This window comes from Trachemys scripta, chromosome 6, assembly GCF_013100865.1.
Source record: "Trachemys scripta elegans isolate TJP31775 chromosome 6, CAS_Tse_1.0, whole genome shotgun sequence".
Taxonomy (NCBI): Eukaryota; Metazoa; Chordata; order Testudines; family Emydidae; genus Trachemys; species Trachemys scripta.
In genome coordinates this window covers 56,395,756-56,420,885 of record NC_048303.1, presented here as the reverse complement: position 1 = coordinate 56,420,885, position 25,130 = coordinate 56,395,756, and the positions used below count along the sequence as shown (strand labels likewise).

General features: G+C 45.0%; 1 protein-coding gene across 6 annotated transcripts in view; it reads left to right on the top strand.

The window, feature by feature from the left end:
• KIAA0825 (KIAA0825 ortholog) overlaps positions 1-25,130 on the top strand; it is a 406,249-nt gene that overhangs the window by 27,827 nt on the left and 353,292 nt on the right. For all 6 annotated transcript variants that reach the window (XM_034773042.1, XM_034773043.1, XM_034773037.1 and 3 more), the window contains one exon: positions 2,096-2,207. The gene's annotated coding sequence lies outside the window, so the exon portion shown is untranslated. The remainder of the gene's footprint in view (positions 1-2,095; positions 2,208-25,130) is intronic.

The window sequence follows — 25,130 nt, the reverse complement described above, 5'->3', positions numbered from 1 at the left end:
AAAAGTGTCAGCTGTCAACATTGTGATGTGCCTGATCTCCTCTCTCTTGCAGAGCACAATTCAATTCTAAACCCAAATCATCTGCATAGCAATGCAACAGGGCTGCCATGATGGCTCTCTCCCTTCTATTTTTTAATTCCCTATTCCTATCCAATACATTTTTATTTTATGTTTTTGATCAAGCTGAAACTGCTATACATTGTTAACTAATTTTACTTGTCTTCACTTAAAATCACTGAAATAATCAGTGTAAGTTTTTTTGCTTACACACTTATTTTTTAGCAAATAAGCTACTTTATTTAACTTATGACTTGTCTAAAGATGTTGAAAGTATTGAATTTTAAGGCATAACATTCACACTCTGAAAAGGGAACAGTGACAAGTTCAGTCAAAAGGAAAAAGAGGAATAATTTATAAAAGGAAGATAATGATGCCAGCCAGTTGTCTTAAAGTGCATCTATCTCAACTTTAATGAATTAGATTTGTCAACAGCGTATATTTTATGCACTACTTCTAATGAAGTGGCATACCGGCAATGCAGTGTACTTTGAGGTTTACTCCATCAAAGCCTTTTGCTGTCTTAAAGTAGACCTTTTTAAATAATAGATACTAAAAACTACATTTAAATAACATTAAGGTTGTGACACAAACACCAAATGACAAACTTCAGGCAATTCAAAGTTAAGGCTGACAACTTGTCATTAACTCACATTGTTGCTTTTTAAAAAGAAGCACAATAGCATGATTTAAGGACTGAGTGTCAGCTTAACTTTAAATTTCTTGGCTTTTGTTCTCTGGTGTCACAACCTTAATGTCATTTTTCATATAGGTTTTTGCATTTCCTTTACTACTTATTTCTTTAAAAAAACACTGTGTGTTTTTGTACCCAAGAGACAGAAATGGATTCTTCAATAGTTTTGGTCTATTTGTTAAAAGTATATTTAGGAAGGAGTTTAATTTTTAATTGTGGACTAGTAGTGGTATTAGTATTTCCCAACCTACATCCCAGCTACTTGACTGAGAGTTCTTCTCATTGCCATAGCTGATCCATCCTGGAAAGCACTCCAGAAGGAATTTCTATTCCTTTATATAAAATAAAGAGTTTTTAAAACCCTCCACAATTCTTACTCATTTTTAAAAATTACTTGACTCGAAAGAAGTAAGAACCCTCTTTTCACAAAGTTGTATTATAGAATATTCAGTTGATGGATGGGATATATTGTACTTCTATAGCAGGGGTTGGCAACGTTTGGCACGCAGCTCGCCAGGGTAAGCACCCTGGCGGGCCGGGCCAGTTTATTTACCTGCTGACGCGGCAGGTTTGGCCAATCGCTGCCCCCCACTGGTCCCGGGCCAACGAGGGCGGCAGGAAGCGGCGCGGGCGAGGGATGTGCTGGCCGCGGCTTCCCGCCGCCCCCTTTGGCCCGGGACAGCGAACCGCGGCCAGTGGGGGCCGCGATTGGCCGAACCTGCCGCGTCAGCAGGTAAATAAACTGGCCCGGCCCGCCAGGGTGCTTACCCTGGCGAGCCGCATGCCAAACGTTGTTGACCCCTGTTCTATAGCAAGCAGCTGTACCCCTTTTTCACCCATGTGGATCCCTCCAAGTTAAATCTGACTCAGACTAAGTTATTGGTCAGAAGATTTACACACACTCACACATGAATTTGAGGCATGCACCAACAGAAAAGAAGAAACTCAAAGTTAAAACTACACCTCTACCCCGATATAACGCGACCCGATATAACACGAATTCTGATATAACGCGGTAAAGCAGTGCTCCGGCGGGTGGGGCTGCGCGCTCCGGCGGATCAAAGCAAGTTCGATATAACACGGTTTCACCTATAACGCGGTAAGATTTTTTTGGGCTCCCGAGGACAGCATTATATTAAGGTAGAGGTATAGCACTTAAATAAAAAAAATCTGTCCAATAGCATAAGTTAACAATTTATCAATGGGAATTAAGAATTTTCTCTTTTTATTGGAAGATGTTTTTATGTAACATTTAAACATCTTTAAAACTTACTTGTGAAGTTTTTTATTACTAAAATGCTACCAGTCGGTAATCTTATTACTTGTTTGTTTGTTTTTACATAGGGCTATTGAAAAACTTCTGCTACTGCTATGTGAACTCAATATGGTCCCTTAAGAAGTCTGTTCAAGCTGAAGATCACAAGGTGGTGTTACAAAGAAAATCTGTTTAGTGAAGGTACTGTACTTCATACATATGTGCCTGACAGGATATTTTCCAAGACTTCCCTGTTATAAATTAGATATGTTTATGAAATTCTAGTGTGATAATTGCACAAGTATGAGAGCTATGACATTCAAAACACAATTCTCCTCCCACTGACCAGAAGCAAAGGATGAAAGATAGGTTTACATTTTAAAAATTCTATGACATAGGTCAGATGTTTCTAATCAAGACTGTGTGAGATTTTATTATTTAAACACTTGTTTGGAGAACCATATAACACCTGCTGACTTTGAATTTCAGCTTTTTAATTTTTTTTAAGTTAAAAGAAAAGTTAAAAGTGAGCTTGCTGAGGGTGAGCCACTACATAAATTCATAACTGCTCTGTGGACCAGATGTACTTGGCATAATCATAGAGAAATAGGTAGATTTGGACTCTGAATATACTTTAGATGATTGTGTTGTAATAGGTCAGAGCAATGTAGTTGTTTATATATAACAGAATATTATATTATATATGTCATATGGTACATGGTCATAGGACATAGCAATTATTTTGATGTTAGTTTGCAGATTGTTTATATGAGTTGTTAAATGCTTAGTTACTTAACCTAAGGGTACATTAAAGGTTATTCTACACCAGTAGGGCAATCAGCTAGTTATCTTAGGTGTATGTACGTGAATCCAAGAAGCCTGAGAAAAAAGCAGGAAGATTTGGAAGTCCTGACACAATCAAGAACTATGATGTGATTGGAATAACAGAAACTTGGTGGGGCAGTTCACATGACTGAAGAACTGTCATGGATGGATGTAAAATGTTCAGGAAGGACAGCTACGGGAGGAAAGATGGAGGAGTTGCATTGTATGTAAGAGAGTGGTATGATTGCTCAGAGCTCCAGTATGAAACTGGAAAAAAGACTGTTGAGAGTCTTTGAGTTAAGTTTAGAGGCGAGAGCAACAAGGGTGATGTTGTGGTGGGTGTGTGCTATAGACCACCGGATCAAAAGGATGAGGTAGATGAGGCTTTCTTGGGACAACTAACTGAAGTTTCCAGATCACAGGCCCTGGTTCTAATGGGGGACTTTAATCACCCTGACATCTGCTGGGAGAGCAATACAGCAATGCACAGACAACCCAGGTAGTTTTTGGAGAGTGTTGGGGACAACTTCCAGTGCAAGTGCTGGAGGAACTGACTAGGGGCCATGCTCCTCTTGACCTGCTGCTTACAAACAGGGAAGAATTGGTAGGGGAAAGAGAAGTGGGTGGCAGCCTAGGCAGCAGTGACCATGAGATGGTTGAGTTCAGGATCCTCACAAAAGGAAGAAAGAAGAGTAGCAAAATACGGACCCTGGACTTCAGAAAAGCAGACTTTGACTCCCTTAGGGAACTGATGGGCAGGATCCCCTGGGAGGCTAATATGAAGGGGAAAGGAGTCCAGGAGAGCTGGCTGTATTTTAAAGAAGCCTTATTGAGGGCGCAGGAACAAACCATCCCGATGTGCAGAAAGAATAGCAAATATGGCAGGTGACCAGCTTGGCTTAACAGTGAAATCTTCGGTGAGCTTAATCTCAAAAAGGAAGCTTACGAGAAGTGGAAATTTGGACAGATGACTAGGGAGGAGTATAAAAATATTGCTCGAGCATGCTGGGGCATAATCAGGAAGGCCAAGGTACAATTGGAGTTGTAACTAGCAAGGGATGTGAAGGGTAACAAGAAGGGTTTATACAGGTATATTAGCAACAAGAAGAAGGTCAAGAAAAGTATGGGACCCTTTCTGAATAGGGGAGGCAACCTAGTGACAGATGATGTGGAAAAAGCTGAAGTACTCAATGCTTTTTTTTCCCCTCGGTCTTCACAGACAAGGTCAGCTCCCAGACTGCTGTACTGGGCAACACAGCATGGGTAGGAGGTGAGCAGCCCTCAGTAGTGAAAGAACAGGTTAAGGACCGTTTAGAAAAGCTGGACATGCACAAGTCCATGGGTCCAGATCTAATGCATCCAAGGGTGCAGAGGGAGTTGGCTGATGTGATTGCAGAACCATTGGCCATTATCTTTGAAAATTTGTGGCAATTGGGGGAGGTCCTGGAAAATTGGAAAAAGGCAAATATAGTGCCCATATTTTAAAAAGGGAAGAAAGAGAATCCGGGGAACTACAGACCAGTCAGCCTTACTTCAGTCCCCGGCAAAATCATGGAGCAGGTCCTCGAGGAATCTATTTTGAAGCACTTGGAGGAGAGGAAGATGATCAAGAACAGTCAACATGGATTCACCAAGGGCAAGTCATGCCTGACCAACCTGATTGCCTTCTATGATGAGATAACTGGCTCTGTGGATATGGAGAAAGTGGTGGATGTGATATATCTTGACTTTAGCAAAGCTTTTGATACGGTCTCCCACGGTATTGCCAGCAAGTTAAAGAAGTATGGATTTGATGAATGGACTATAAGGTGGATAGAAAGCTGGCTAGATTGTCGGGCTCAACGGATAGTGTTCAATAGCTTGATGTCTAGTTGGCAACCAGTATCAAGTGGAGTGCCCCAGGGGTCGGTCCTGGGGCCGGTTTTGTTCAACATCTTTATTAATGATCTGGCTGATGGGATGAATTGCACCCTCAGCAAGTTCTTGGATGACACTAAGCTTGGGGGAGAGGTAGATACGCTGGAGGGTAGGAATAGGGTCCAGAGTAACCTTGATAAATTGGAGGATTGGGCCAAAAGAAATCTGATGAAGTTCAACAAGGACAAGTGCAGAGTCCTGCACTTAGGAAGGAAGAATCCCATGCACCACTACAGGCTGGGGACCGACTGGCTAAGCAGCAGTTCTGCAGAAAAGGACCTGGGGATTACAGTGGACGAGAAGCTGGATATGAGTCAGCAGTGTGCCCTTGTTGCCAAGAAGGCCAACATCCTATTGGGCTGTATTGCCAGCAGATCGAGGGAAGTGATTATTCCCCTCTATTTGGCACTGGTGAGGCCACATTGGAATATTGCGTCCAGTTTTGGTCCCCCCACTACAGAAGGGATGTGGACAAATTGGAGAGAGTCCAGCAGAGGGCAACGAAAATGGGGCACATGACTTACGAGGAGAGGCTGAGGGAACTGGGGTTATTTAGTCTGCAGAAGAGAAGAGTGAGGGGGGATTTGATAGCAGCCTTCAACTACCTGAAGGGGGGTTCCAAAGAGGATGGAGCTCGGCTGTTCTCAGTGGTGGCAGATGACAGAACAAGAAACAATGGTCTCAAGTTTCTGTGGGGGAGGTTTAGGTTGGATATTAGGAAACACTATTTCATTAGGAGGGTGGTGAAGCACTAGAATGGGTTACCTAGGGAGGTGGTGGAATCTCCATTCTTAGAGGCTTTTAAGGGCAGGCTTGATAAAGCCCTCGCTGGGATGATTTAGTTGGTGTTGGTCCTGCTTTGAGCAGGGGATTGGACTAGATGACCTCCTGGACTAGAGGTCTCTTCCAACCCTAATCTTCTATGATTCTATCAGGGGTAGTCAATAAGCAGACCATGGGTCAAATCTTCCAGACGCTTTTCAATGGACTGCTCGGGCTGAAGCCAAGCTGGGACTGGAGCCATGTGGAACCATGCCCACTTCCCAGTGCAGGGCCTCCCAGCATGGGGCAGGTGATTCAACTGTGCTGTGGGGCGCAGTGTGTCCCTGGGCAGCTGCTTGTGGAGCCACAGCCCCAGAAGCAGCAGCACAGGGTTTGTGGGGGAGGGGGGGAGTGGTGATGTTTTGGGGGAGGACGTCTCCACCCCCCGCATCCAGGCAGCATAATGTGTCTCCACTACACCATGCCCCTCCAGTCAGGGAGCGATGGGATGTTGTGTGCTCATTCTACAGCCTAATCAGAGGGCAGTGCTGTCAGGACCCTAATTCAAATTCTTCTCTGCTTTCCCTGGAGATGGCGGGGCTGACCTGGGCCATGGAGCCATCTATTTGTGCCAGGGCACTGAGGCTTTAAGCCCTGCAATTGCTGCAAATGGCCTATGCCCATCAACAATCCACATACCAGCTGCCTAAGGTACTTAGGCAAAGGGCACGTAAGTGCCATATCTGCAAGTCCTTTAAACCTAGGATGAAGACGGAGCATGATATCCATCTAAGAGCACTCCTAATGGAGTCGGCACTCACTCCGTGCACAGTGCTCCCCCAGTGCCGTCCATGAGCTGGCACCGGTCTCCCGCAATGGCTCCGGTCAAGAAGCTGAAAAAGACGGTGAGGGGAAGATCTCCTACCTCCCGCAAGGGAAAGGAAAGAGAACGGGGAGAGCCAAGACCCATGTCGGGCAGCTCAATATCGCCCTAGGGAAGTTGGGCCCTTCCTCAAGTTGAGCAGTGCAGCCCATCTCATGCTTTGCCTGCGACTCCAGATAGTGGTGTAGGCCCCAGCCAGCTTCAGGTGCCGTCGACGCCCAAATCCCTTCAAGCAGCTCAGGAGCTCCTGACTCTCCTGGTGCTGCCCTCACCGGCTCCCACGATACCCCGGTCTCAGGGAAAACCAGTGTTGGGACCTATGCATGTGTTCCCGCCTCAGCGGTACTGTTCCCCAGCAAGAGGGATGTCCCGCCAGCATCACCAGCCTGCAGCCGCCACGCCTGAGGACTGGAGAGGCAGGCTCAGCAGACCCCTCTTCAATCCCCGGACCAGGGGCACTGATCGAGGGACTCGAGGCATAGTTCGGAAGTAGATTGGCACAGACCCTCTGAGGCATGCGCCACCTGGCAAGAACTCCGGAGCCGGCCCCAGCCATCTCCAAGGGCCTGGGACTGATCCAACACCAGAGACCACCCATCACCGGGCCGTCATCCCTTGTCTCCAAGAAGGAGGTCGCTCTACTCAGGACGATCCTCCTGGCAACCGGCCTGTAGTAGCTCCCGGTCTCTTTCGACATCCCGGTACTGGTCGAGTAGCGTGAGGCGTGGATTGCCGGGTAGTCGATGCAGATCTGCCGAACACCATCAGTCCCCAAGAGCCCAACCAAGACAGTCTCGTTTGGACAGGTCGGATTCAGGACGCAGCGACTGGCACTGGTTAGACAAGAGCCACCGTTCAGCCCGATCCTGGTTGCCCGGTACTGACCGCTCTGCTCATAGCTCCAGCTTGGAGCAAGGTTACCTGATTGCGGGACAAGCCCCAGTACTGGTGGTGCCAACTACATTATCAGCACCAAAACCCTTCCCATGGCCCCAAGCTCAATGACTGGCACCATGGTACCTGGGGAATCCTTGGGGGGTTCACCCAACATTCCCAAGCTGCCCAGTCGGTGTCAGGAGCCTCAGAGAGGCCAGTGGCCTCATATCCCATCCCTCTCAGGTGCTTGAGACTTCGGGGGGTAAGACCCCACAGGTCCATGAGGACCCAGGGGAGCAAACTGCTGGACCACCAATGGACGTGAAGGTTCCCGCGGCACCGGCATCGTCCTTGTCATCACCAGACCAGTCTATAACGGGGCCCCCTCACCCAGATCCTCAGGATGACACCAAAGCGCAGTAGAAACTTTTTTGAAGAGAGTCGCTTCTAACTTCAGGCAGAGGAATTAAAGGAGCCCTCGGACTCTTGGTTTGACGTCCTATACTCCTCAGCTCCTGCCCAGGTGGCTCTACCCCTTCCTGAAGATGTTTCCAAGATCACTAATGCCCTGTAGCAGAGCCCCTCTTCAATGACCCCTATCTCTAAAAGGGCTGAACACAAGTACTTCGTGCCAACCAATGAGTACTTATACTCCCACCCAGCCTCCAATTCCCTTGTGGTCGAAGCGGTTAAACACAAGAAGAGACAGGGACAACCCGGGGCCACCCCCAATAATAAAGACTCCAGGAGGCTGGATCTTTTCAGATGTAAGGTTTATTCATCTTCCAGCCTTCAGCTGAGAGTAGCCAACCACCAAGCCCTCCTTGGCCAATATGACTTCAGTATGTGGCAAGCCATGGCCAAGTTCGAAGGGTCACTCCCCAAGGCTTCCAAAAGGAGTTCTGAGCTATCTTTGATGAGGGCACGACTGCAGCCAGGGTGGTCCTCCAGGTGGCGTCAAATGCTGCTGATGCCTGCACCATGGCTTCCACTATCTCCATGCAGCGAGTCTCTTGGCTGCTCCTCTCTAGGTTGTCCACCAAGGCCCAACAGTCTATGCTGGACCTACCCTTCGATGGCCAGGCCATATTTGCGGACCAAACAGATAAGAAATTGCATGGCCTTAAGGACTCCTGCACCACCCTGAAGACCCTCGGTCTCTATGTCCCAGGCCCGGTTCACAAGCGGTTCAAACCACAGCAGCCGCAGGGCCAGGGGACCTAGCCTCGGCAGGACCAGCCCCATAAATGAGCCAAGGGCTACAAGTGCCGTCTGAGCCATCCGCCTCCACCCTCTGCCCAGTCGGGCTCGACCCAGAATAAGCAGGGGGTTAAACAGTCGTTTTGAGAGTGTGCCCGAGGGCGACCTACCAGACTATTCCCCGGATCCGTCTTTCTCAGTGTTCTCCTTTCCCTCTTCCTCCATGCCTGGTCAGCTATAACCTCGGACCGATGGGTCCTCAGCACAGTGGAACAGGGTTATACCCTCCAGTTCCTTTCTACCCCTCCTTCCCCCTCTACCTGGATCCGGGAGCCTGGTATGCCGCCCTCGACTTGAAGGATGCATACTTCCACATAGCGAGCTTTCAAGGACACATACACTTCCTCCGGTTTATGGTGGGGCCTCATCCCTACCAGTTTACGGTCCTACCATTCGACCTGGTGACAGCACCAAGAGTGTTTACCCAGGGCATGTCGGTGGTAGCGGCTTACCTCAGGTGCCGGGGTATCCAGATCTACCCGTAACTCAATGACTGGCTTGTCAAGGGCAGCTCCAGGTCTCAATTTCAAAGAGATGTCGCGGTGTTTCAAGCTACGTGCCGCACTCTGGGCCTACTGGTAAATGACAAAAAGTCAATGTTAGTGCCAGTGCAGAGGATAGAGTTAACTGGAGCAGTCCTCGACTCGACCTGTGCCAGGGCTTTCCTGCTGCTGGAAACGTTCCACACGTTGATGAGCCTCATAGCGGAAGTCTCCACATTCCCTCTGACTACTGCCAGGGTCTGCCTGCGCCTGCTAGGCCACATGGCAGTGTGCACTTACGTGGTCTGCCATGCCAGGCTCCAGATGCGGCCCCTGCAACAATGGCTGGTGACGGTCTATTCGCAGTTCCGAGACCCCCTGGAAAAGATTGTTACCAAAGATCGATACTTGCCTTGCTGTAGTGGTGGACCAACCCCAGAACAGTCCTGGAAGGGGTTCCGTTCGACAAACATCCCCCTCCATCAAATTGGTGTTGGACGCCTCGGACCTTGGCTGGGGGGTGCATATCTGCATCCTCCAGACTTAGGGGATGTGGTCCCCGGACAAAGCGTGGTTGCACATAAATGTCAAGGAGCTCCGAGTAGTCCGGCTGGCATGCGGAGTCTTCTTGCCCCACCTGTTGGGCAAGGTAGTACAAGTCCTGATGGACAACACAGCCTTGATGTTCTACATCAACAAGCAAGGCGGGGCACGCTCATCGGCTCTCTGTCAGGAGGTGCTCCGTCTATGGGATTTCTGCATCAGCCACAAGATCCGCCTGGAAGCTTGTCACCTTCCTGGCATCAGGAATACACAGGCAGACCAGCTCAGCTGGGACTTCTTCTCTCACCACGAGTGGTCGCTCCATCCAGAGGTAGCCTGCATGATCTTCCAAAGATGGGGAACTCCCCAAGTGGACCTGTTTGCTACCAGACAGAACAAGAAACGCCACCAGATTTGTTCTCGACAGGGTCTGAGCAAGGGCTCCCTCTCAGATGCCTTCCTCCTGTCATGGTCAGGGAGCCTGATATATGTGTACCCTCCAATTCTGCTCATTAGCAGGGCCCTGGCAAAGATCAAGGGAGAGAAGGTGCAGGTCGTCATGTTCGCCCTGACATAGCCTCGCCAGCACTGGTTCAGCACGCTCATGAGCCTGTCAGCGGCCCTTCCATGGTCCTTGCCCAACCACCTGGACCTGCTGTCACAGGACCATGGTCGACTCCTACACCCCAACTTCAGGTCCCTCCATCTTTCTGCATGCATGCTGCGTGGCTGAACCCAGAGGAGCAGACCTTTTCGGAAGGAGTTCAACAGGTCCTCCTGGAAAGTCTTGGTAGTCCATCGATCCGATGATGACAAATCTGTGCAGATCATCAGTTGTTGGTCTTATGGTGTGCCCTCTGATGGCTATACAAGCCAATTCTAGAGGTGCACATTTTGCTGCAGATGGTGCATGGGAAGTTCGCGATCAGTGGATTGTGCGCTGCTGATGCTCTGTGACATCGTTCGCGTGCCTCTTGTAGATGCCGGCAGCGGTCTTCCTCAAAGGCGATGCAGGTATTTCTGACTGTTGCACGCCACTGTGTTCTATCGCTGGCGGTGTCCTCAAGGTCCCTAGGTTTGATACTGCTGTACTGCAGGTTGGCTTTGATGGTGTCCTTGTAAGGTTTCCGTGGACGACCTATATGCCGGATGCCCTGGAAGAGCTCACCATACAGAAGCTGGCCGGGGATTCTGTTGGCATCCATGCGGCTGACATGACCGGTCCAACGTAGCTGTGACTTCATGATCATCATTTCGATGCTTGTCGTCTGGGCTCTCTCGAGGACTTCGAGATTGGGCACTTTGTCTTGCCAGCGGATCTTCATGATGTTACGGAGGCAGCTCATGTAAAATGCTTCGAACTGCTTGATGTGACACCTATATAGTGTCCATGTTTCACACCCGTACAAAAGAGATGAAAGAACAGCTCTGTACACAAGCAGTTTTATTGAAATCCGGATGTTATGGTGATTTAAAACTTTGACACGCAGACAGCCAAGTGCCTGGCTTGCTTTGGATATTCGTGCATTGATCGCCTTATCCAGTGATCCATCACTGGATATGATACTACCCAGATATTTAAAGTTCTCCACTACTTTCAGCTGAGTGCCATCGATGGAGATACTCAGGACAGAAGCATTTGATCCAGGTGCAGGTTGATGGAGAACTTCTGTCTTTCCAAGGCTGATAGTTAGTCCAAAAAGTTGCGAGGTGGGGTGTATGGGGTGGCCAGGGAGGGGTAGTACCTGGAAAGTAGGAAGCCTTCAACTAGACTGACTTTTACCTGGCCAAGTGATGAGTGTCCAAACCGGGCATTTTTCCCTCGCGTTCCTCCATACAGGCTGTCCTGGACTACCTGCTCCATTTGAGGAATCACACTCTTGACACTTTTCCATTAGAGTGTATCTCATGGCCATCTCCGCTTTTCACTCCCCGATCTAAGGACAGACAGTGTTTTCCCATGACATGACGGTCAGATTCCAGAGAGGGCTTCAGAAACTCTTCACATAGGTACTGCCTCCTGTCCCATAGTGGAATCTTAACTTGGTCCTCTCTAGCTCACTGGCCCGCCCTTTGAGCTGTTGGGTTCCTGCTCCTTTTCCTACCTGTCATGGAAGTTAGCGTTCCTGGTGGCAGTGACGTCGATGAGACAGGGCTCTGAAATTAAAGCCTTGACCACAGAACCTCCGAACATGGTCTTCTGCAAAAATAAGGTTCAGTTTGGCCCTACCTGGTCTTCCTGCCAAAGGTGGTTTCCACCTTCCATATGAACCAGGACATCTTCCTCCGGGTGTTCTGTCCCAAACCGCACAAGACCAGTGAAGAGAAACATCTTCACACCCTGGACATCTGGAAGGCCTTGGCTTTCTATTTAGAATGTACCAAGCCTTTCTGTAAATTGACTCAGCTCTTCATCGCTACAGCAGATAGGATGAAGGGTCACCCAGTGTCCTTGCAGAGGATTTCCAATTGAATCACCTTATGCATAACGACCTGTTATGACCTGGTGGGGTTCTGCTGCCGCCAATTGTCAGAGCCCTCTCGACGAGAGTGCAGGCGTCTTTGGCAGCCTTCCTGGCGTACATCCCTATCCAGGACATCTGTAGAGCCGCAACGTGGTCCTCTGTCCACACGTTTACTGCTCATTATGCCATCACTCAGTAGGCCAGGGATGACGCTGGGTTTGGCAGAACTGTGCTGCAATCTACACGTCCGTGAACTCCTATGCACTTCCAGAGGGGTACTGCTTGGGAGTCACCTAATGTGGAATGGACATGAGCAAGTACTCGAAGAAATGACAGTTACCTTTTCCATAACTGGTGTTCTTTGAGATGTGTTGCTCATGTCCATTCCCCAACCCACCCTCCTTCCCCACGGTTGGAGTTTTCCTGCAAGAAGGAACTGAGGTTTGGGGAGCCAGGGGCACCCCTTATACCGCACCATGCAGGTGCTACTCCAGAGGGTGCCAGAGTCGGTCCCCTATGGATATTGATGAGGGGAAAAACTCCGGCACCGGTGCATATGGCGAGCACACACACCTAATATGGAATGGACATGAGCAATACATCTAAAAGAACACAAGTTACGGAAAAGGTAACTCTCTTTTCTCTGGAGTCTGGACCTTGACCAAGAAATTTTGGACCTTGACAAAAAATAGACTACCCCATTCTACACTGTTTTTAAATTAAAAATATAAAAAAGCACCAGAACAGATTGTGACCACTTTTGTGCTGCTGGAGTGGTGCAAAGGAAAAGGCAGCCTCAACAAGGAGAATTTCTGGCTATCATAGAGCCAGAGTATCTCCTTCCTCCTCCTCCTCCTCCCACCACCTCGCCAGTGGATGCCTGGCTGTTGTATACCAGGCTCTGGCATTTCAAGTCTAGTGCAACATCCCCCCAAGAACCATTATAGATGAGTAAATTTAAAGAAGGCTTAGCTCTGCTCTAAGTTACACTGGGAACCAAAACAGCTCTCATCAGCTTCAGGAATCAGGGGACAGCAATGTGGTACTCCCTTCAATTGTTTCAAGTATGCCTCTTGGCACAGATAAAAATCTGGCCCATCACTTTTATTAAATTTTTAATTAGATAATGCATTGCAGTTCACTGAGAGAAACATTCATCACCAATCAGGAAAGAGTGGATCTTGACATGGGGAGATGTGGCTCTTGTGGTAATTCTTTCCATCAGTACACAGTAAGATAAAAGTGGAATGATAAGAGACTCTGTTCTCCCTTTCTTATAGTTGTAAATTAGGTGATCCAACATACTAATGTGTACAATGTTGTAGACTCCAAATACTGTACAATACAATAATTGTATTGATAGAAACAACCATGTAAGTGCTTTTAATAGTCTGAATTGTGTTGGCCTCCAGAGAACAGCATTGGGCAGGCTGGAATAATGCCAGCTGCCCCCAACTGGTCCTGCCACTGAAAAAAGAAAATATCAGTTCAATAGAAGTTTCCCCAAGAATGACTCCATTCCTCACTACTCACAACATGTATTGTTGGTTGGTAATTTCATTGGAGGTTTTACTTGGGTTGATGACGTCTTACTGAAGCTGCTCCTGATATCGCCACCAGGGCTTGTCCTTACAAGGTACTCCAGCCAATGAAGGAGGACTTGACTTACAGAGGCTCCCTGCTGCCGGTTGGATGTCAGACTGATGAGATCAGACCCCAAAAGATTTATCTTTCAGATAGAATGGAGTAGCTGATTTAAGGGAAGCATACTGTAATGGAACACTTGAACTAAAAATAGGTTTAGTCGGAACTCATCCAGGGTAGCTGTCACTACACTCAGTTTTAAGTGGTTAAACTACAAAAACAAAATGGATTAAGCTTTTAAAATCTTGAATATAATATACGTTCCCAGCTACCTCATCATCCTGTTTCTTGAGCCTTGTAATTTTTTGCTTTATATAAAAGTTGTAAAAATGCAATAAAATTAATTTAAGAAAAAAGAAATTTGTGAACTCATTAATGGGAATGTGCAGGGAAATCTTTTACTACCTTTTTTATCTTTTCCCCTCTCAATTTTTCCTTCCCTTCTATTATGAAATATATTCTTCCTTTTTTAAGATGAATCTTAAATTTACAATACAAAATTGTTTAGAAGCAAAAGATTCTTTTTATGATGGTAATAAGAGAAATAGCATGCATAGTTTACACTTTTGCACTTCTCGTGTGATTACACAATGCACTTGAGGCTCGTAATTCTGTAAGGAATAACACAGGACATGATGTTCAGTTGTACGATATTTATGAACACACACACTTTTAGGCATGAAACCAAAGGCTAAGTGCCGATCCCTCAGACAGAGACAAAACACCTACAGGATCTCTATCAAGCATTCTTAAAACTACAGTACCCACCTGGTGAAGTGAAGAAACAGATTGACAGAACCAGAAGGGTACCCAGAAATCACCTACTCCAGGACAGTCCCAACAAAGAAAGTAACAGAATGCCACCAGCTGTCACCTACAGCACCCAAGTAAAACCTCTCCAGTGCATCATCAAGGACCTACAACCTATCCTGAAGGACGATCCCTCACTTTCACAGACCCTGGGGGACAGGCCAGTCCTCGCTTACAGACAGCCCCCCAACCTGAAGCAAATACTCACCAGCAACTACACACCACACAACAAAAACACCAACCCAGGAACCAAACCCTGCAACAAACCCCGGTGCCAACTCTGTCCACCTATCTATTCAAGGGACACTATCATAGGATCTAACCACATCAGCCACACCATCAGGGGTTCGTTCATCTGCACATCTACCAATGTGATATATACCATTTAGTGCCAGCAATGCCCCTCTGCCATGTATATTGCCCAAACCGGACAGTCTCTACACAAAAGAATAAATGGACACAAACCTGACATCAGGAATCATAACATTCAAAAACCAGTAGGAGAACACTTCAGTCTCCCTGGTCACTCAATAACAGACCTAAAAGTGGCAATTCTTCAACAAAAAAACTTCAAAAACAGACTCCAACGTGAAACTGCAGAACTGGAATTGATTTGCAAACTGGACACCATCAGATTAAGCCTGAATAAAGACTGGGAGTGGTTGGGTCATTACAAAACCTAAACCTAATTTCCCCAATACTAATTTCCCCCTACTGTTACTCACACCTTCTTGTCAACTGTCTGAAATGGGCCACTCTCATTACCACTTCAAAAGTTATTTTTCCTCCCTTGGTATCCTGCTGTTAATTGATTTGTCTCGTTAGACTGACCTCACACTTGGTAAGGCAACTCACATCTTTTCATGTGTTTATACCTGCTTCTGTATTTTCCATTCCATGCATTTGATGAAGTGGATTCTAACCCACGAAAGCTTATGCCCAAATAAATTTGTTAGTCTCTAAGGTGCCACAAGGACTCCTCCTTGTTTCAGCATTACAGAATTTCATATAATATCCCTACTGTAGTTTTTTATTACAGTGGGGAGGAGGGACATCTTTCAGCATCACAATTGCTGATTGACACCCAAAAGGGACTTACCATACAAAGGAGAGAAAGTAGGAAGCCATAATCTGGGCTATAAATTATAGGAGACTTTGACAACATATCTTTGGTAACATTTCCTTCTCCATCTTTTAATACCTGTGGCTCTGTTCCTTCCTGTAATGGGGTCCTTGACACCTCTACTTCATGCAGTGGAGGCCCTCATTAATATCCTTGCTTCATACTCAAATCCAGGAGATAATGCTGTCATATTACTACAAGAAGCATTCCACTCTGAAGTTGAGGGAAATTATCTCCACTATACTTCCTTCATCTGCTGATATAGAGAATGGAAGCTTGAGATGGATTTTAAATTCTGATTTCCCTACCTTTTCCTATGGCATTTCACTGTGTTTTGTTACCACAAGGTCTGCTGTCACAATTAGCAAAATTTGTAGAGTTGGTCTAACTTAAGTGATTATTCACTACTTTTTCCACCTTTTTCTGAAACAATCCCTCAATAGAAAGTATACATTCTCCTTTAGATGTTGAGGTTAAAATGTTTGCCAGCTGCAATATTCTTCATTGCCTCATGACCAGGAACTTCCTGTAAATTTCAGTAAATGCCATCCTTTCATCTGGAATTTGAGATGTCTATCTCCATAAATTCTCCTAAGAAGAAGATAAGTACAATTAAGAAGAGCCTTGGGAATGAAGAAGAGCTCCTGCCATGACAACTATTCTTTCATTTCCTCTAAAGCTCCTTCAACACACGTATCTCACTATCTCAGTTACTACCCCAAACTGATTTCAACTCCTGCAGTACCTTTTGGTTGGCCTGCTTATCCCTATGAAGATTAACAGTATCATTATTGGTAGCCATCTTAGTATCTATCAGGAAAAATAAGATTTGGTATATTTTACATGTCATGTGATATTGGGGATAAAAGTTAAAATGCTGAGAGGGGGGTTAAATCAAATACAGAGATATTATAATAGAAATCAATATGGTGTAGAACTTCAAGATCAAAAATATGTGTACCAGGTGTTACCATGTCACTAGGAAAGCTCTACCATGAGGGAACAACACAATAATATGACATGATCATGTTCCTTTGTCACTGAGGTTTCTTGGGAAGGAGAACAAATGAAAGAAGGCAGGGAAGAATAGTATGATGGCGAAGTTCCATTTACTAGCCAAAAAATGAAATGAGAGCCCTAATATCAGTCCTATATTCTAATTAGTAAAGAGAAAGTTGAATGCAAAAATTCTCTCAGTATGGAACTCTAAAACCTGTTTGCAATTAAGTATAAGAATGCCACAATTAGACAGCTATTTGCCTATTTTGTCAGTTATTTTGAGGCTCTTTCATGGTAGACTTTTATTGTCTTGGATTATTATGGCTACTTAGAGTAGAATAATTTAAAGTTAATCAAGGTTACTTTGTCCTGTGTATGGGGCTAAGTCAAGCATCATGGGACAGACAAATGTCGTAAACTGTATTTCAAAACTATTTTACAGCTTGAGATTTCCAATACAAAGAGCCTTAGTTACTTTATATTGCTTCCTAATGGCTAATAATGCTTTGAAGTCTGATATTGCTTTATACAAAATGTGTGGGGTTTTTTTTTAGTCAGGGAACCTAGCCTCTCTAACTGTCCAGAAATAGAGTTTGGCAGGAAACTGTTTTGCTGTCCTGTGAGAATTTAGGAGATTTCAACATTTTTCCCATTCCCCAGATCAGGACGAAAAGTCAAAATCTCAACAAAAAAAAAATCATTAAAAAAATTGAAAATTTGTGTTATGATTCTGATTTTTTTTTTTTTTACTATAAAAATGGATTTTTTTCATTTTGAAACAATGAGACTTAAGGAGTTATTGACAATTTTCAAACTTAATTCAAATTTTTTTCAAAACAGGAAATTTGACAAAACTAACCTTTTCCTGCAGGCAGGAATGGAATATTGTATGGCCTGTGTTATACAGGAGGTCAGACTAGATTGAATGGTTCTCTCTGGCCCTGGAATGTATGATTCTATGAGCAGTTTTGGTTTTGATAAATTGATGTTTTAACATTTTGTTAGGAAATTGCTGACCTGCTGTATCCAGAAACCCATTGCTTCTTAGTCTCTTAATTAGGGTTACATAATTTAATTTAAAAAAAGGAGGACACTCCACGGGGCCCCGCCCCAACTCCGCCCCTTCCCAGCCCCGCCCCAACTCTGCCCCTTCCCTTCCCCGCCCCTTCCCCAAAGTCCCCGCCCCTACTCTGCCCCCTCCCCTGAATGCTCCGCCCCCTGCTCCTCGCCCTCCCCTCCTTCCCGCTAATCAAATGTTCGCGGGAAGCCTGAAACAGGGAGGCAGCAGGTAAGCTGGAGCTGGGGTGGGGCGGGGTGCAGCCCAGTCCGGCCGAACGGCTCCCTCCGGCAGCCGGCCGGCCCAAACCAAGAGGCTCTGGCCCCGGCGTCTCCTGCCCGGCTCGGCTCGGGCCCTGGGGCACCGGCCCCCGGCCGAGCACCCCTGGCCACGGCCCGGCCCCTGGTCCCCGGCTGAGCACTGCCGGCCCCGGCCCCTGGTCCCCGGCTGAGCACTGCCGGCCCCGCACCGCTGGCCCCCGGCTCTGCACCGCCGGCCCCGCACCCCCAGCCTGGGCCGAGTACCACCGGCCCCACACCGCCGGCCCCAGCCCTGCACCGCCGGCCCTGGCCTCCAGTCCCGCACCGCCGGTCCCAGCGGCCCCGACCACCGCAGTCCCCTCCCTCCCTCCCTCTTTTCCCGGACATGTCCGGCTTCTTGGGATTTCCTCCCGGACGGGGATTTGAGGCCCAAAAAGCTGGACATGTCTGGGAAACTCCAGATGTATGGTAACCCTATCTTAATTTACTTTTTTCTTTATGTAAATTTTCATACTATGCTTTAATTGACTCACATAAGCTCTAAATAGAATGCTGATTATACAATCCAGTGGTTCATCAGATAAATCAGTTACTTTTAAACTTGATCCATGTGAAACAGTGAGTTATGCTACCAAGTTTACTTTGAAGACAAGTCAGCTAGGGGAAAAAGCTTGCAGATCAGATGATTTTGTGGAAGCTTATTTGTCTGGAACACGTTTTCAGATGTCAAATCGTCAGTTTTCTTAGGCTATTGTTCAAGAGCGTGAAAATGTAACTTCTGTGTTCCTTACAAGTTTGATTACATTGTTTATGTCTGCAGGTTTTAGCATTATTTAGTTAGTGAATTTTAGAAATATGAAATGATCAGAAATCTCATCTTCTGTGACCACTTCTTTTATGTTCCTCTTTTTTCCTAAAATAAGTGTGTGGGGTGGGTAATTCATAATGTGCATTTGTCATCTCTTGCATGTTCCTTCGATCTGTTAGGTGCAGTTTATGAATGATCTTTTAGTAGAAAATGCTGGGTTCTTTTAACACAACTACACTTGTTGGCCTGGTAATCCTGAGAGTCAATCCATACTAAACAAGAAGCTCATATCAAACTCTTGGCAGCTTCAGTTAAAATTAAAACGTGTGCTTTACTGTAGAGATTGTCAAGAGTGGAAATAATGTTTGTCCAGCTGGACAGCTTTCTTTTGTAGTTACTAAATGAAAGTTGAGATTCTGTCTCCTCCTTGAAAGCTTCTGTGTCAAGAAGGTAATTTGGACTGTTTGTGGTTTGACAGGGATTATTAAAATCAGATGAAATGAAGGGAAGCAAGTGTGAGAAAGCAAAATTGACACTGACACTCTCTATTATTTGCAGCTTGGATCATGATGACTATGTTGATATGATGGATTCTAAATGTTAGATTCACTGTTATATGTTAAGCAGCAAATATGATAAAATGCAGTTATAGTAATGGATTTTCTGACAACACTGAAAGAGACAGTTGTTTATTTTCACTTTGGGTGGTGGTGGGGGAGTTGAAGGAGAATGTCAGTTCTTCCCTTGTGAAAAGACTTAACCAACAACACGTTATCCTTCTTTTAAGTTCATAGAGCTGGCAAGTATACTTCAAAGGGAATAATATTGAGGATTAGGAATTGAAGGAACGGGTCATAAGAATTTTTTTCATTGACTTGAATTTTGGTAAGAAATGTCTAGCATAAATATTTTTGCATAAAATGAGCTCTAATATTAAAGGCTGCCATTTTCCATGACTGGTATCATGTTTTTAAATAGCAATCTTTTCTGCCACTTTTAGATACTATTTAAAAACTCAAATTATTGCTGTTATGCATACAGCTGAATTTTTAGTTATTGAAGACATATTAACTGCACATTGTATGTATGTTTAGGTGTCTAATCATATATTATATATCATTTAGTCAAATTCATTTGTGTAACCGATTTGATATATAGTAAGTATTATATATATATATAGAATACAATAAATAAATCAATACATAAGAAATATGGCATATCTCTTATTGTAGAACACCAAATGGGTACAACCAGAATCCTTACATGCATTGTATATTTTTAGTCAAAACATGTATCAAATTGAGCTAATAAGTTGTTGTAGTTTATTATTTCTATGGCAATAGCATGTTAGAGGCCCCATCTGAGTTCAGGTTCCATTTGTGCTAGGCACTAAATATGCTAACTGTCAGTCTCTACCCTGAAGAGATTACTGAGTAAGTACATAAGGGCAGACCAAGGATGGGAGAAAGGAATAGTATCATCCCCATTTTACAGATGGGAAACTTTAACACCGAGAAATCAGTTGACTTCCCAAAGGTCACGCAGGAAATCCGTGGCAAAGCTAACAATTGAACCCAGATTTCTTGAGTCCCAATTCAGTGTCTTATCCACAATACCATCTACAAAACATTTAACTGTTGAATCCCAAATATCTCAACATTTATAATAATACAGAACTTGTGTAGTGCTTTACATTTACATTGAGGGGAAAATTGGAGTTTTAGAGTTTTGTGGGTGTGAGGAGGTGCTCTGGGATTGGGTGGTGGACAGGAAGGGATGAGCACATTTGTGAGGAATGGCAATAGCAGAGTGAAGAGAGAGGGAAAGGAAGGAGGCTGCTCCTTCTCTCATGCCCAAGCTTCTGCTGGATCCTAGTGATGTCCTTGCTGTCCTCTCTCTCACCCTTGATTCGTTTTTTTAGACATACCCCATCAGTTGAGCAGCACTGTGCTAAACCATGTACATAATACAGAGTTGTCTTATGTTAACTAAATAGCCCCTGCATAGTATAAAATTGCTAGAAACATTTTTTTTTCATATTGTGAGAGTGAGATATTCAGTTGTTTTAAGTCAAACTGGAAGGTTTTTTTTTTTTTTTAGCACTGAGTGTAATTTTCAGGCAAATACTACTGAATGTCATATGCATCTTATCTTTACATTTCATTCTAGGTTCAGTAAAACATTTAATGTTATCAGTTGTGGGTATTGTCTCAACCCCTTCCTAATGTGTTAATTTCTTTAAACACAGAGTTCCTGTCCTTTAGGATGTTGAAATAACATGAATTAAATGTCCTTTGTGTTTGATATTATATTGGGGTCAGTGGACTCTGATTGTGTGGTTATGAAATTTTCCACATACAATTTAAAGTTTTATAATTGATTGTAGATAAGTGTCAAAAAGAAAACCTTTTGGCATATGTAACTAAGGTAAATAGGATGTTATTCTTGAGTGGTTGCAGATGCGTATTCCACTCAGGTGTGTGCGTGCCTGCCCAGCGTGCCGAACTTTGTGTAGTGGAACCCATCAGAACGGGTGCATACGATCTATGTTTCTCATTTCCCCTGCTGAGGCTATTTAAGGGTAGCACTACCCTGATCTCCCCCACCCCCCAGTTCCTTCTCACCACTTAAAGCCTGAGCCAGAGCACCCCGTGTGGTTTTTCCTCACTGTTACTGTATTACAGCAAGATTTCTTTGTGTGCTTTGTAAATAGTTGGTATTAGCTTAGTAGTATGCTTTAGTTAGTTAGTTTAAAGTTAGTTAGGTTTAGTAGTTTAATTAATTGTTTTTTAGTTGAGTAAACCGATATGACATCACCAGGCTTTAAGCACTCACTATCCTTTGGAGTGGCTACCCTGAATAGTGACCGCCACACTCTGACTTGTGCCTAGGAGAAGGGCACATTAAAGAAAAGTGCAGTCTCTGCTGCTTGTTCAAAAAGAGAATTCAAGTTGCCAGAGACCTACTCCTCAAGAAATACCTGATGGAACAAGCCATGAGGCCCACTTCAGCTCTGAGATCTTTTCACAGATCATCCAGCCCCTAAACTACCAGAACTGGGACTGGTTCCTGTTAGACTCACATTCTTATCTGCAGAGAAAAAGGGACTGCTCTCCTACCCCTGGACCTCTGAGGAAGAGAACTCACAAAATTGCTTGGAGCTATTCCAGGGCTCAGAAAGATTCTTCCTTTTCTTCTAAGAGGAATACAGAAACTTCTCAACTGCCCAAGACAGAGCAGGGCCATCTACCCTTTTCCCAGTACTGAGCTGAAAACACCAGATGAGTACCATATTTTTGACTCCAGTACCATCAACAGGATGTAGATTGAATCCAGTGTGAACAGCATCAGTTTTGGTACTGATTGACCCCACAGTCACATGAGGCAGCAGCTGATTTACTCTGCCTTTCCATTCTGGGCTCTCCTCTGATATAGGAGTCCTAAGTTGTGGAAGTACCTATGCAGTCCTGCGCCTGTCCAAGTTGATTGCTCTGGACTATGCAATGTTACTGGTGTCTTCCTCAGTACTAATTACATAGCCTGGTAAAGAGGTGACTCCAGTCCCATCGTCAGCACTGAGCCACTCTTCTTTATTACTGATACTGTCTTCAGCCCCAATGATAGCATCGATCTCAGCCTTCAGTACTGAGCCATTTTTTTGAACAGGGCACGGACCTCTGCATCAGTACTGATGGCCTTTTCGGTAATGGCTTTTAGTGTGGTCTCAACATCCTGTGTGGTATCTTTGGCACTTATTACCATACTGACTTTGGTACCAATGCTGTCTTCTCACTGGACTTTGGGCAAACATGATGATTGGTAGCCCCTGCAGGTCTGGCTTCTCCACTGCCTATGGATTATTTGGAGGCTTCCTCACAGTCAGGTTTGGAATCTTCTTCTACCTCTCCATACCTTTCCAGGTATCGATCATGGAAGTTTTCTAGACTGCCTCTGGAGGAGCGGCATCAACACCAAGACTGACACTGTTCCCACAGCAGGAACAGGATTTCTTGGTCCAGCACATACTTGCCTCTTGTACACTATTCATTTCTTCAGTCATCTCCCGGGAATGCTTGGGGTGCCTCCCACTCTTCAAGATCCCGATCATTGACTCCATCTAGGGCAAGGTCACCTAATCCTTCCATTGTCCCAACTTCTGACCCATCTACATTGGAGATACAAACTGACATAGCTCCTACAGAATCACTAATACAGCAGAGCAACTTACTAGCACAGGAACAATCCTTGCCCTCAGAAGGGTCCACATGTTCCATTTCCTCTGTCATCCTCCTCACCAGATGATTCCACTATCCTGGATTCATCTTCTCCTATTCCTGAAGACTTTAAGTCTCATTAAGACCTCCTAAGGAGAATGGCTACAACCTTGGGCATCCAGGCTGAGTTTGTCCAAGAGAATACCCATAAATTGTTGGACAGTCTTCAGGCCTCCGCCCTCTGTATAAACAAATATCTTCTGAACCCTGTAAAGTCCTTGTGGCACATTCCAGCTTCCTTGCCTCCCAGATCAAAGCATATGGGCAAGTAGTACTATGTAGCTATGCAAGAATGTTTCTACTCCCATCTAGCTCCTCTTGTTGTAATGCTGCAAGTGAGAGTTTGTGACGGGGAAGCTACAAGTCAACTCCCAAAGAAAAAGAGACTGGATTTTATGTGGGGGGGATTTATTCTATCTCATCACTACAAAAGTGCATAACTAATTAGGAGGCACTTTGCAAAGCAACTTACAAAATCTTACTTAGATAAATGTCCAAATTTACCGATGAGTTACCAGAGGATGCCAAGGAGGAGTTTAAGGTATTCCTGGTTAAGTCATCACTACAATCAGTGCTCGGTGTAGCAAATGCTTCATCCAGGATGATGGCCTCAGCTATAACAATAAGAAGAGTTGCTTGGCTACAGAACTCTGGTATAACTCCCAATGTCCAACAGAATACAGAAGACCTCCCTTTTGATGGGTGGTTCCTGTTTTTTTAAAAGAACAACGAAACCCTACATTCTGTTAAAGATTCTTGAGCTATGATACTTTCATTGGGAGCTTATACTCTAGTAATCAAGAAGACAGCATTACAGGGGACGTGAGTACTCCCAGCAGTATTTCAGACAATCAGTTTATCCTTCTAGGCAGCAAGACTTTAAATAGGAAGCATAAACCACAGAAGAGAAGATCCTCTGGTTCCACCTCTAACTAGCCAACTTATCACCAATCAACTTTGGCAAAAAGCCAATCTGACTCCTATCTTGCGGTCATCATTCCAGTTATCAGAAATCTTTCAGTTATATTCCCTGATCCACCCTGCCCTGGGGACAGGCTGTCCCACTTCTACAATGATTGGGACGACAAATGGGTCATAAGCACTGTGGGACTGGGATACTCTATCCAGTTCCTAACCATCCCCCCCTCTGACCCCATACCTTTTCAGGGACCCATCTCATGAATCACTGCTTCTTCAAGAGCTTCAGACTCTACACACTTTAGGGGCCATAGCAGTAGTTCCCCTTTAACACTGGGGAAAGAAGTTCAATTTCTGATCCCCAAGTCCAAAGGAGGTCTGAGACTGTACTTGACCTCTGAGGTCTCAACAAGTACATCAGTGTCACGCTATCTGGAGTGGCTCCTACGTCAGGGAAGACTGTCATAAAACAGGGCAGATATTCCAAGTTGGTGGTGTGTTCTAGAATTAAATTTCACCAAGCCAGTAATACATGTGAACTCCTGGATCACTATACCAGTCTTACCATGGAGTCACAGACCGTCCCCTTAGACTCTCCAGTCTGTCTTGCCACTTAAACAAGCTGAACTAAAAGGTCATTTAAACGAAAAAAATCATACCACATCAGGTTGCTCCTAGTCCCAAGAGACCAGTCACTTACCCCAGATAAATTGGTACCAGATCTTATACCAAAGACAAGGCTGGTAGCTAATATTATAGGTTTATTAGCTAAGAAAGGGAAATGAGAGTTATTCAGAGGTTAAAGCAGGTAAAATAAATTAACAGGTGAGTCACCATTTGTAATTCCAAATGGCAGCAGCGATGTAGTAAATTGCCAGTTTCCCAAAAGTCTTTCAGGGTACCCATATTGTTTCTTGGCATCTCTGCTTTGCATCTAGTACACTTCCTTGTAAGAGTCCAAACAGTTCAGAGATAAAGGATCTTTCTTTCAATCCATATTTTATAGTTTCTTCACAAAGAAAGCAAACTGACAGTATCTCTACCGATGTGGGATTTTCTTTTGATGGTGGTGAGTGAGGAATGCACTTAGTCTTTTGATCTCCAACCATCATAAATTATGGCCACTTGCTTTGAAATTAGTATTTTCTGTTTAAAGTCCTTAAATCGTTCAATAGCATTTCACAATATTTCTTTGATGGTTTATTTAGTAACAGAGGT